This window comes from Lycorma delicatula, chromosome 4 (genome assembly GCF_047948215.1).
Source record: "Lycorma delicatula isolate Av1 chromosome 4, ASM4794821v1, whole genome shotgun sequence".
In the NCBI taxonomy this organism is placed as follows: domain Eukaryota; kingdom Metazoa; phylum Arthropoda; class Insecta; order Hemiptera; family Fulgoridae; genus Lycorma; species Lycorma delicatula.
This window is the reverse complement of record NC_134458.1, coordinates 148,399,984-148,415,034: the sequence shown is the minus strand read 5'-3', so window position 1 is coordinate 148,415,034 and position 15,051 is coordinate 148,399,984.

Sequence of the window (15,051 nt, the reverse complement as noted above, 5' to 3'; positions counted from 1 at the left end):
GTACACCCACAAAAAAAATATGAGTAAGTTGTGCAGTTTCAAGGCGTCGAATTAAAGAGCCCTTGTTTTTTGAAAAAAAAAAACTGTGGATGTTGCCGTCTACCAATAAATTATCCAGCAGTTCATTGCCTTATTACAAGATGAGCGTAACTGTTAGTTGCAGCAAGACAGTACCAGTAGACATGCAGCTCGCTCTACTATTGAGATGCTACAGGTTTTTTTTCGGTGGAAGAATAGTTTCTAAAGGATTGTGGTCACCAAGATCCCCTGATCTGACTAGACTGTATTTCTTTCTGTAAGGTACTCAACAGAAATTGTTTATGGGAGCAATCCATAAACCCTGCAGGAATTGAAGACAAACATTACCAATGCCATACAGGAAATAGTCAGAGTACAGCTACCAAGAGAACCAGGAACATGATCAAATTTGTTGACAAGTCCATAGAAATGGATGGACATCATTTTCAACATCTGTAAATTATTATCTTACCGTTTGCCAATAAACTGTTATTTATAGTAAACTAAGTGATGGGCCTCTTTTAACTTGGAAATACACCAACTTAGGGTTAAAAACCAACTTTTTGTATTGCTGATTCTGAATATTATTTATTTTCCTTTTAAACTTCATAGAAATTGTTTGTGTATTTTTCAGTTGTATTGGGCCCTAATATTATTTATTTATATTAGATGTAATCAAGTTTTCACTAAAAACATGTTTTTGAAATTCTATTTATTTAGAGTATTATAAAAGGAATAAAATGATAAATTAAAGAGATCCGTTGATAAGATGTTATTTTTAGTTGTATTTTCAAGTCAGATATTATTAATTTTCTTACAGTTCTTTCTAGGATCGATACCCTTTTTATCCTACAGGATATGCGAGTTTATATTTTGCGTTAATACAATTTTTATTTTTATTTATTTTATTACATTTCATATTTTTTATGAAATGTTTTATACACTCACTCGTGCGCGTGCATGCGTGCACACACAGCAATTTATGTGTTCAATCATTCAATATAATAATAATTAATTAAAATAATGTAGACTTTTACGATTATTATATATCTTAACTGTAATAAAATTTAACTTTAGTAAAGTAATAATGTTTGACATATAAAAATAAAAATATTTTAAAGTTATTAACACTTTATGGACTATAAAATAAAAAATATAAAATTCTTTCTGGATATTTGAAAGATTGTTTTTTTGTTTTTTTTTTATTTGCTAGTCTTTCACGTATTTTTTTTAATTTTATTTTATTGTTGTTATTATTATTACATTTTATTTTTAACATTGAATTTTTATGGTAGGGAATAAATATATATATATATATATATATATATATATGTGTGTGTGTGTGTGTGTGTGTGTGTGTGTGTGTGTGTGTGTGTTTTTCTATTGTAAACGATTTTATGTTACAGTTATAATTTATTTCTGTAATTCATTCCTTGTCTGTTAATGTTATATTTTATATACATTAACATTATTTTATTTATAAATAGCATTTAGGCTAATGTATTCCATGTAAAATGTTATAGCATTTCTTTATTAATTATAACTCTTTCACAAATATTTTAGACTTTTATTCAGATCGTTTACTTTGATAATTTAGTGTGTTAATTTAATGATTAAATTAAGATTTAATTATTTGTTTAATCAAAGTTAATTCAACTTTTTAAATGAATAATAATGAATAGCTTAATAAGGTAATTTTGTGACCGATGAAAAATTTTAAATACGAAGCCATTAATGGATCTCCGACTTTAAAATACCTGATGATACAAAAAGGACTGCATAATTTTAAAAGCATATTTACTGAGATAACTTACAGATTCGGTTGAGGTCTCATAGAAAGACACATCAAAATTTTCAACCAATAATCAGTTTGCTTCGATATGGTTTCCATTTTTAATACGAAATACATCCCACCTGAAGTTGATTTCATTCCAGACTGTAGCCAGCAAGTCGGGCGTTACCTCTGTAGCTGTAATTCGAGATTTTAGCTCAACAAAATCAGCAGGCAAAGACGGTACATAAACCCGATTTTTAATGAAATCCAACAAAAAATAATCTAGCGGAATCTAATCTAGGGAGCGAGGTGGTCATGCAATTGGACTTTCACGACCAACCCACCAACCTGGTTGTCGAGTACAAAGAAAATCTCGGATTTCTAGGCGGTAGTCCTCACTACAGCCTAGAAGTCCTCACTACCGGTATCATCGAGGCACAGAGGTGGTGAGTGCTCAGTCTTGCTGATAATGACGTCCATCTTAGTCATCATCGTCTAACTGAGGAATTAGAAAATTTGAAGGATCTTCAGATAAGTCTCCTGGAAGAAAAACGGACCGTATAATCTTTACTTAGGCCACAAGAATCGTTGACTTTAGCGCTACCACGAATGTGCTGCAAAGTTTCATGAGGGTTTTCGCTACCCCACATTCGGCAGTTATGGGTGTTCACGTTGCCGCTAATGTGAAACGTAGACTCATCATTAAAAATTACATCGTCTAAAAATGTATCATTATCTGCAGTTCTATCCATCATTTCCACATAAAACTGCACCAATCTTTGTCGTCATCTGTATTGTGTTGAACCATAGTTAGTTTTTGTATGGCTTCAAGTGCAATCGTTTACGTTATATGAACAGTCGTGTGTGGAATGCCAGTTTCACGTGACTTGACAAGGCTTTCTTTGAGCTGTTCCTCAGTAGCTTCAGGGACGCTTGAGCGTCCTGGTGATTTTGTATGTTTAACAGAATAACCTCTCTCAGCGAACGTTCAGAGCCAACTGTACGCTTACTAGGAGGGGCTCCCTACCCTATTCTCTACGAAAATTACGTTGAACTGCAGTTGTTGACTGCAAATCGTGAAACCAAAACGTACAACGAGCACGTTCCGCACCAGTAAAAATGTATTTTAACAAGACTGGTGACAGCGCTTGTAGCCGAATTCGGTACTATGAACTACAAGAGTCAAAAATGTATGTGTTTTGCTATGAAATGAAACCTCAAACAAATCTGTTAGTTATCTAAAGTTTTTGTTCTTTCGCTCTGTCTCCTTTCAATTTAAATATTTTTCAATAGATTTTTACAGTTTATACTTCGTTTATAGAGAAATCAGTAGTAAATTTCTCCTTTTTTTTAAACTAGAGATCCCGGACCTAAATTCGAAAATGTTTTTTTGAAAATTTTTTTTTTATGTTAACCTTTATTGAAGGGGGTGTTAGATTAGAGAAAACTTTACTTAAGCAAATGTGTTATGCTTAACCTATAAATTAATATTTCTAGAATAATTTTTATTAAAATTTATTCTCCATCTCTAAAAAATGTAATTTTTTTTTTGTTTTTTCACTAACGTTTTTAATTTTTATTATTAAAAAAATTGTTATTATATTTTTTCTTCACTACTTAAAGTGCTATTAAAATTAAAGTAGATTTGGCACCCGTATTATATTTCCGGCCCAAAATGAGAAGCTCCTACTCAAACTACTTTATAAAAAATTATTACAAATTTGGGAATGGTGATACTTACTTTAAAACCTTGAAATCTTACTTTAGTAAATCATGACTTAATCGGCGTAGCGGGAAAAATTTGCCAGCTTTTTTCATTTTATTTTCTTATAAATATTTTACTTTAAGATAAGCTAAGTATTCAGTTAGCGTTAACTTTATACCTTAACGTACTTCAAACTTCTATTTGGCCGTTTTTGCTAGTACCACCATACACCAAAAATGAAGCCTGGTAATTTATTTTAACGTATTTATTTCTGAAACACTACGATTTTATAAAAAAAAGAAAAATATCGTTTTTTTATGTAGAGATAAAACTTGAAATTTTATGCTATTAGATTATGCTGTCGTAAAATCATTACCGCATATATTGTTTATATATATATTTAAGAAAATCAAATAAATATGTGTATAATACTTTAAATCATATGTATTCTTCATTCGTGTTTCATTTAGTACTATATTATTGATAAATATTCATTATTTACCAAACAGGTAATTAAAAATACTTGTGAAAATGGTAATTATAATATTTTGTTTTTATTGAAATTGTTAATCTATATTTTTATGAATTATTAATTAAAATAATATACTTCACCTCTAAATAAAAGTTAAATTAAAATTTAATAACTATTAGAATAATACTGTACAGTAGTAATAAAATAAAATTAAATACGTATATAAACGTAAACCCTTATTAATTTATTCATTATAAATAATACAGATTAAAAGATGTTTTATTATTTTTTTCCCGCCATAACATAAAGAATTTTAATATTGACCACGCCTACGTACGCCATCATTTATTCTTCGTAACAAAACCACACCTACTTATTACACCCCCCTCCTATTTCTATTACTGATTTATATTCATAAATATGTGTAGTATTATTATTTTGTTTTACCAATTAACTTAAGTTAAATTTATTACTATTGTTTTATATATATATATTTATTTATTAAAAGTACGTATAATGCATGTTTGTATTGAATTTAATCTTTTTAAGTAAAATACACTGAAAAAAGCATTATGAAATGAATTCCTTTATGATTTTAAAAAAATATTTATTTACTATACATTTTAAAAATAAAATTGTATGTGTGTTAATGTATTATTTGTAAGTGTGCTTGTGTACATATAAATGAATCGAATAGGGTATCATTAATATTATAATAAGTATTTTAGAATTGAAAGCATAGTAATAATAATTTTTTTTTCAAACTGGAATATAGCCAAAGATTTAATTTAATTTCATGTATTCATAAATAAGAAAAATAAATTTATGTAAATACTGTTTCAGTAGCATTTTTTCCTCCATGATAAATGAAAATATGGAGATGATGATTATAATAATAATAATATTATAATAATAGTAACGATAAAATAAATAAGTAATGAAAGAGGGGATATGGGAAAAGGAATGAAATGAAAAAGGGTCGGGAGATGTAGAGAAAAAAAAATAGGGGGAGAAAAAGCTTAAAATGAAGAAAGGAAATGAAATTGTATTGAAATACGAATGGAAAAACAGTACTACCCCAAAAAGGGGGGAGGGGAGGTTGAGAAGAGATAAATAAATATTGCTCTTTAGTGCTCAGCAACTTGGAAATTCCCATTATACCATGAAAATAAATTTTAACTTAAACAAATACTGCTTCGAAAACTTTCCACTTACATGAAAACTCTTTCAATAAAGTAATTATCTAATTAAAAAGTTTATGAAAAAAACCAGTCGAGCGAAAATGTAAAACAGTACTTAAATGTTATTATAGTAAATTTTCTTATATAATTAAAGTTCTATAAATAAGTTTCGTTCGTTTTATGTAACTTAAATTAAGTTTATCTTTTAAATAATTACTTTTATATTATTATAAGTTATTAATATTTTAAGTATTTTTCTAATACCATATAATGGGTTGATTTAATTAGTATTTTCTCTTTGAAAAAAAAATGTGTTGATATATTTTTTGTCTCGAATGAAAAGGGGAAATAACTATATTGTACGTTCCATGGAATGAAACGTTACTATACAACATTACATACGACTTTTTCTTGTTCTATCAATAACTTTATCCTTTAAAGGATTTATTTTTTCATATTTTTCAATCTGCCTAATTAAATGATTCGTTTATTGTTTTAAAATTTTAAGATACTAATAATGTAGCTCTTTTATTGATGTCCCGTATATAGTCTCATCTCTTTTTCATGTAAAATTTGTTTCATGCTTACACGCACGGATCGCCCCCGCCTGAATATTATTAATACTGAACCAACAATAAATTCGGAAACCTTATTTAGAAATAGTTAATGTTAAAATATTTATTTGGCTACGCTTCGAATGAACTTCTCGCCCAAGAGATTAGCGATTTAACCGTCTGCGTTGATTAGTTTAATTTTTTTTTCTTTTAACTGATGAATTAATTCTCCTGGAAGCTTGTACGTGGGACTATGAAAATGGAAATTTTGTAGCGTATGTAAAATGTCATATCTGACATTACGATGACATTTCGACTACCATTCAAACCCGGTACCTCCGGTTGTAAGGCCGAAACGCTAACACTCCGCTACGGAGGTCGGCGTTTATCTTACTTAAAAATTAAATTAAATTTTTCTTGTTTAACTTCGTTGTAAATTTAAAAATAGAGAACTTTTAAAAAATAAATAGTAAAAAATATACTAATTTAAAAAAAAATATAGTAGTAAATAGTAAAATAGAAATAAATAAAAAATCTGTCGAAATGAAAGAAATGATGTAAAACTTACAGAAATATATACAAAAAGTAATAGGAAAAGTATAAATAATCAAAAATGTTGATATCAAAGTGAACCTATATAGAAAAATGGATTTAAAAATAATTAATGATACAAGATTGGGTTTCAAAAATAGAAAAAAAGCTTACCTACGATAAATAATGAATATAAAAAGTCCTGAAAATCAGTAATTATAATACAGTATTAAAACTAGATCTTTTTAATGGATGGTAAATGCTTAAACGTAAAACAAATATTGGAAAATGTAGAATAAAAGGAAAGGAGAATAATTTAAAAAAGTAATTAGGTCCCTAAAGGATAAATTTACATTCAAAACTTAAAAGAAACAATATAAAATATAGGAAATAATAGCGGACACAATGAATATGTGAAGATTGATATACTTTGATCACCTTGTCACAATGAGTAAAAACATATTAACTAATCGAATCTTTAATTCCGTTTATCATAGGAAAACAGAAATAAACCGGATTAAAATTTAAAAATATTAAAGATATGGACATCTTTAAAATCAAAATTATGATGTTAGAGAATTTCCAAGAATAAAACGCCAGAAAAGAAAATCAGAAAATGAAGTTGTGGAAAAAACGCAAAGAACAATATGCGGGGTGGTACCTAGAAGAGACAAAACAGCTAAGAAGAAAGAAATGAAAAAGATCGGAACGGGGTCCTAAAGAGGTCAAAATCGAAAAAAAATTTAATACTAACAAAAAATAGTTTACCGAATAAAAATTAACGATTTCAAATAAATTGAGATTATAGGTAGCGTCTCGGCCTTTCATCCCAAGTTTCCGGGTTCGAATCCCGGTCAGGCATGGCATTTTCACGCGCTAAAAAATTGCTATTTCATCTCATCTTCTGAAGCAATAAAAAAAAAACAAAAAAAAAACATATGTAATGATTTAAAAGTATAGTTATTTTCTTTAGCATGCAGTTACATGTGTTTAAGTACACATTTTTCTTTGCGAATGGGTCAGCCGAGCTAGGAATAAACATTATATTACCAAAGAGTAGAAGAAACGAGACAACTTAACTCAACTGGGAAAAATATTATTCATGAGCCCTTAGACGAAAGACGTTTGCAAAACTTTTCTCGGCAAACAATAATCTGACAATTACCACGATATTGTTAATCAACTTCTTACTTCATACAGAGCTGCGGAATGTAATATGTTTTTGAAAATGCATTTCCTCCACTCGCATCTGGATTTTTTCCTGGACAATCTCGGAGACGTAAGTGACGAACACGGTGAACGTTTCCACCAAGACATTTTGGTGATGGAAAGCCGCTATAAAAGGAAATGGAGTACTAAAATGCTAGCCCATTGCTGTTGAACATTAATTCGGGATGTCCTAAAGCTGTTTATAAGCTGTCCCTGAAGCTTAAAAAAAATCATGCGGTGGAAAAACAAACATTATCAGCAATCTCTAAGGAATCACTATTAAAAAACTGACAACACAGTTGTAGGACTTGCGGCTCGTTCCCGAAACGCGGCTTTTTAGCCGTCGTACAACTAAAAAGCCGCGTTCCGGGAAAGTCCGACAACTGGGTTGTGTCTGATGCACCGGTATGTAACCGATTGTTACTTTTGTTTAACAAGTGTGTCTGGAATTTCTAAAAAAATCTACACACTGTAAAATATCCTTCATTGCAATCTTCAATCAGGCCTGTACCTCGCAGTGAAATTATTCCAGTTTCTGAGCCATCTGTGAATGTATGTTTCAAAAACAGCGATGAAGAATCAGGCAGTACTGAAGAAGACAAATGATTTTGAATTATCTTCCAATAAGCCACATCTTATATCACAAGGTGAATTAAATGACTTGGTTAGGGATTTAAATTTATCAAAAAATCAAACTGAACTGTTAGGATCAAGACTGCAAGGTTGAAATTTACTTTAAAAAAATACAAAAATTTCGGGCTTTCGAAGCCGACAAAAAGAACTTTGTCAGTACTTTATTGATGAAAATAATTTGGTTTATTGCACAAACATTGATGATTTTATCAAGTCACTTAGGACAAGTTCATAAACCTGAGGACTGACGCCTTTTCATAGATAAGTCGAAGTATAGTTTAAAAGTGGTTCTACTACACAGCGGTAACAAATATCCTTCGATACCATTCGCTTATGGAATTAATTTGAGAGAGACATACGACGTGATGCAAGACGTTTCTTGAAAACATAAATTATGAGAAACATAGCTAGAACATATGTAATGATTTAAAAGTATAGTTATTTTCTTTAGCATGCAGTTACATGTGTTTAAGTACACATTTTTCTTTGCGAATGGGACAGCCGAGCTAGGAATAAACATTATATTACCAAAGAGTAGAAGAAACGAGACAACTTAACTCAACTGGGAAAAATATTATTCATGAGCCCTTAGATGAACCCAAAAAAATATTTTTACCCCCTCACCTTATCAAGCTAGGACTTATGAAAGATTTTGTAAAAGCAATGAAAAAGGATAATCCCGGATTTTTGTACATCAGGCAGAAATTTCCGAATGTAAGTGAAGGAAGAATTAAAGAAGGAATATTTTTTGGTCCACAAATAAGAGAGTTTGTCAAAGATGATGTATTTAACTCAATGTTAAATAATGTAAAAGTGCAGCTTGGGCTTCATTTAAAGACGTTTGGAAAACTTTTCTCGGCAAACAATAATCTGACAATTACCACGATATTGTTAATCAACTTCTTACTTCATACAGAGCTGCGGAATGTAATATGTTTTTGAAAATGCATTTCCTCCACTCGCATCTGGATTTTTTCCTGGACAATCTCGGAGACGTAAGTGACGAACACGGTGAACGTTTCCACCAAGACATTTTGGTGATGGAAAGCCGCTATAAAAGGAAATGGAGTACTAAAATGCTAGCCCATTGCTGATGAACATTAATTCGGGATGTCCTAAAGCTGTTTATAAAGTAAAATCATCAGCGAAATCATTCTAACACAGGTATTGCCATGAAAAATTATAATAGATTTTAATTAAATTTTCACTTAATTTTTTTTTTTTGAAGTGTAGTTTATTTAAAATTAAGGGTGATACAAAAATTGTATTTGCAGACCTGTAATGTACACAAAAAAGCAATTTAATAAATGGTATCACACTTAGAGAAACATTAGAAATATTTTTTTTCTATTAGTGTAATTATTAACCTCTGATTGAAAAAAAAACTTTTACGATTAATAATAATTCGATAACAAAATAACAAAGAAAATTATCAGAAGCTTTTAATGAAATAAAATTGTATGTACTTTTCATTTTAAACAAAACGTGTAAATGTAATTTAATAGGCGTTCATGTGTTGTCCACATCAATCTTTTTTAAATATATATATATATATATATATATTATTAAAACTGAATAGTAATATTTATATTAAAGAAAGATTAAAAATTATTTCTAAATAAATTATTATAGAAAGAGTTGACCTGATTTTTCTCGTTAATTAATGTCCCACCCTTCCTGATTATATTGTTTATAAGTGTGGTTTCATAATACATAAATAATTTTTATTAATTTCTTACCTGTTTTTAAAAGAAAATTAATAGGTTTTATTTTAACAACGTACAGTTAGATTAGATTTATAGCTTTCCAATAACTTCATTATGTTTTTCACTTAAAATATATATTTAATGAAAATTTAATTTAACTTATATATCACTTGCTACAATCAGGCTATTTTTATTATTATTATTATTATTTTAATTTATTATTATTAATGCTTCTGTAAGTATTATTACACTATTATTAAAATAACCGTGTTAGCTGGTTTTCAAAATTATTTTTAAATTAATTAATTTATTTATTCATGTGTACGTTGCAATCTGTCCAACTAGTGAACAATAAGCAACCCTTCCACGGACCAATGAAATTAGGATGACATGTAAACGAGATGTAGTCTTGTACAGATTGAGGTCGACCATTCCTGAGATATGTGGTTAATTAAACCTCACCACTAATGTACACCGGTATCCACTGTCTAGTATTCAAATCCGTATCAAAATTTGAATTTGAGAATCTTCAACTTCGAATATCAGTTGTTAAACAAGTTATTTGCGACGACGAATTTACCACTAGACCATTAGCCCGGTGGGCTAATGAATAAATATAATATAAATATATACACAGCATTTGTTATAATTATTTATGGAACTCAGTTTTGCATGTTTGATATATGTTTAAATGTATGAAAACGTATTTTGGTTTTCACATTTCAAATAGTTATCGAATAGAAATTATTATTATTATTATTATTATTTAAAATTGAATGCCAGAATTTTTTTGGAGAATGTAGATTAGCCTTCATCGGTTTCTTAAATAAATTAACATTGGCTAGAGTCAGAACAATTACTTTGATTCCTAAATATTTTACACGAATTTTATAGTTATTATATAATTATGTAAAAAAGAGGGTATAAATGAGAGAGATAATATTCCTATTGTGTGCTCTGGCAACTTCGATCTAGCCAAGTACGGTTCCTTTTGTCTTTTTAACCCTTAAATTAGGAATACTACGAAAATATTATTGTCTTGAATTCGAAAATTTAAACCACTGAAGGAGATATATAAGAATATTGAAACAAAGGTAAATAAATTCTACAGACTTTTTTCTTTTACTTCCTTTTCTCCGAATGAATAGTTTTTGATTATTTCCTTATAAATAAAATTAATCTACAGAATAAAAAAAAAAAGTAACATTTTTTATTTGCGTCATTGCTTTTATTTTAATAATTTCATTGTATTGTATCGTATTAGAAGGTATGGATTTGAAAAGCAACGCAATTTCAGGTTTGGCTTTTTGCACTACATTCATCAGATAGGTTCTGTGTTAAAAGTACTCTGACCAACCTACAAAAACATCAATATTCAGTAATATTAAAGATCACTTATATTTTCTGAGTGTTTAACAAAAATTCATGTTATACTGTTTAAGATTATAAATAGAGAGAGATTAAGGGTATTGAGAAAGGACAATTTGCCCATAACATAAGCAAGAATAACAAGACAAATATAAGGTAATAAACATAAATACAAATATAAATGATGAACAAAGGAGACAGATATTTCAAACCAAAGAAGTACTTCGGCAGTTAAAACCTATCAGTTCACAACTTCTTAAATAATTTAAAAAGGGCTTATCTTTATCTGGCACATTACATATCAATGATTTTGGATTAACCACCTTAAATATAGATAAAAACTAGAATACTTCTGAGTACCAAATAACCGCTTATAAACAGGGTAAAGTTTTCTTTAGAAAAATTGGAAAACTCTTTCCATTTTTGGAATTTTACAGCTGTGTTTGTACACAAATGAAATCAAACATGATTATTGAACTAAGATCAAATCGTTCAGTATGACCACTAGTAGAAGACATATTATTGAAAAATAGGGATTCAATTCTCTTTTAAAATAGTGAATGCTTACTATTATTTTTTTTAAATTAAAAAAAAATTTACCGGTTTGCTTTAGTATTTAAGATTTAGTTAATGGCACTGCCAATTAACATGACAGTGGGGGAAATTAGATGTGTTTTCTCAGCATGTTTCGGAAAATTTTTTATTATGTACGTGTGTATTGCTAAATAGATACCAGAACGAAAAAAAATCCCGCAAAATATCTGCATTACTTTCTCGAATTTATAACAAAAATTAAAAGAATTAATAATGAAAAGCCAAAGGAAAAAAAAAAATTTAGAGGTGAGTAATAAATTTTAAGAATTTTAAATTTTTTCTGAAAATATCCATATATAGGGTAAGCTTAACAAATTTGCTTAAGTAAAGTTTTTTCTAATTCTAACATTTCTTCAACCTTTCAATACAGGCATAAATAAGTAAAAGAAGATTTTCAAAAAACGTTTCTGCGTTTTAGGTCCGGGGTTTATAATTTTAAAAACATTGTAGGGGCATTTCTTGATAGCTTTATGTATCAAGAAATGTCTACAATTTTTTGAATCTTGAAATAAATTTTCAAGATTTTTTTAAAAGTGTTCAAATCGAAGGGAGATAGAACAAAAGAACAAAAATCATCTATTTTAATTTTTTAGATGTGGGATTAATTTTTGAAAAAAAAATTAAGATTTTTGTATTTACATCGCCGACAATCTCCGTCGCGGAGTGGTTTACTTTCATTCAGAGACCCCGGTCAAGCATGGCATTTTTCATACGCTACAAAATTTAATTTCATATTTCCATGCAGAAAAAAAATCTTTGATAAAATCTTCTTTAAAATGCCTGTGAAGAAAATCAAAATTAGTTATTTTGCGATATTCCCCACCCCCTTAACGAATCTAAAGGAAAAAAAAATATATAATCTATGTGCCAAATTTGAAGAAAATCGGTTCTGTCAATCCTGAGATATTAGTATAAGGCTAAAAGCAGTCCGTCACATACATATATACGTAAATACTTATTTACGCACAAAAAACATAGTTTTTTTCTACATAAACAGGTTGAATCCTAAAACGTAAAAAGTTGCAAAAAACTTGATACCCCACTTTTGACATGATCATCATCCTTTCTCCTTTAATATAGTTATTTTAGCTGTTGTATTCCCCGGGAAAGTAATTGTAGGTGAGTTGACATGCGGTACAAAACATTACCGAAACTGATAAAACAGTTCTAGAGAAAACAAGCGTCCAGTGCCAGGTTTAGTAAAGAAAGTAAGGAGTGAAGTAGTTTCTCGTTTCCTTCTTTTTTTCAACCATTAGTTGTTGAAAATCGATTTGCTAACTCCTTCGAAATATAGATCTTCAGTTTTATATGTGATATCTTCAATCTACTCACCATAAAAATTGTTTGTAATGAGCGTTATTAATTTCAAAGAAAGCAAATCTTATTTCCTCTTGTACTTCAAATGAGTTAAGAAAAACTGTTATAAATAGAGTTATGAAACAAATGAATGTACCTCTTCTGTTTAGAAACAATGCATTATATACATTGTTTATATTCAGTAGCGATAAAGTAAAAGTAAATAACGCCGGATGATAAAATATTAAAATACTAGTACGGTATTAAGTAAAATATTATCCTCTCTTTTAAATATTATAAATTATTAAATAACAAACTTAGATTACTAGAGTATTATAAATTATAATTTATAGTGTACATTAGTTAATGTTATAATAACTTATATTGTTTAATTTATAATTTATTAGAAAATTAATCAAACGATTTATCTTGATATTAAATCTTATTTGATAAGAGAATTAATAAATCTTATTAAGCTAAAGGAATTGATGAAGCGGGGTTTAAAAGGGGGTGAATGGAGATATAAGGAGAAGGGTATAGTATAGTAACATAATGAAAACAATGTAAGTAAACTAACAATTTATAGCATAATTATGGAGTAGAAAGTTAGAATTGGATTTGAGTGAGACAGAATGAGTTGTGGAAGAGAGAAGGATAAAGATATATATATATACGTGTGTACTGTATACGCATCTCTTTCTCTTCCCTCCTCCTTCACGTTTACTCTCTTTTACCCTTACATTCACTCAATCTCTCCTTGTTTCTCCTTTCTCTCTTTCTCTCAGGTCCTATTTGATGTAACTTAGTCTATTTACTGCTACTATAGTTTGTGTTATTAAGTTAACCAGAATAAATGTTAGCCCCGTTCGCGTTTCTATGAAGCCGCATAAACTGAGTTCAATATTGGTTTAACTTAAACTGCGTGAGTTCTAAACTAATCTCCAGGGCATAACTCACTCGAATACAGAGCGACGGTCGATATCTTTGAAATGGGAAAACAAGGAGTGAACATATATTATATTATATTGTATAATTATGCAAACATTATTACATTTTGACTATTATTATTATTATTATTATATTATATATCGTATATTTTATTAATACTTAACATTTAGATATAAAAAAACTGCGTAATTAAGATTGTTTTCTAATAGCCGGTCAAGTTATGTAATTAATTTTTCAGTTCAATAATTTTAAGCTCTATTTGTATCTTTTTGATAAAATAATTTATTTTTATTAAAAAAAAACAATAGTCAAAAGTATGAATTCATTTTTTTTCTTCACATTTTTATGTAAAAATATTTATTTATAATTTTAAGGATTAAAATATTCACTAATAAAGATTTTAAATAAATTAAAATCGAAATTTAAAAGAAAATCGATTTTTCGAGCTTGCCATCAGGTGAGGAGTATTAAGTTATTTTAGTGACTTTTTTATTTAAAAAAACATAAGTTTTCAGCATTAAAATTTAAATTGAGAAATCTTTTTATATTTTGAGGGCTCCCTCACTCAAAGGTAAAATCATTCGGGTAAAAATAATTTTAAAAAAGAAGAAGCGGTGGTAAAAGAAAAAATTGTTTAACTTCGTTAAAAATATAAAGTTATAGCCGTAATTATAAATAAACAAATTGTAATTTTCTAGAAAGGAGATGAAACTTTTGGCTATTTTTTTTTTCAAGAAATACTAAAGAGTAAGGGCTATAAAAAAGTATTTTTTACAATTTAATGCAATGAGTAACTTGTGAGATGGATTTAAATTAAAAATAAATCTTAAAAATTTTTTTACAAAATTTAAAAAATATTTTTAGTTACCACTGACCATCGGGGTAGGATGGACAAAACTTTTCTATGTTGGTTTGAAGGCCTATTGATGTAAAAAATATAGTTGGATAAAATCCCATTAACTCCTTTTCTGAAGCAAGATATAGCTTAAAAAGGAAAAATATTATATAAAGTCATTTTTTTTGGTAAGGAGATTAATATTAAAATAATAATTTTGGTAATTT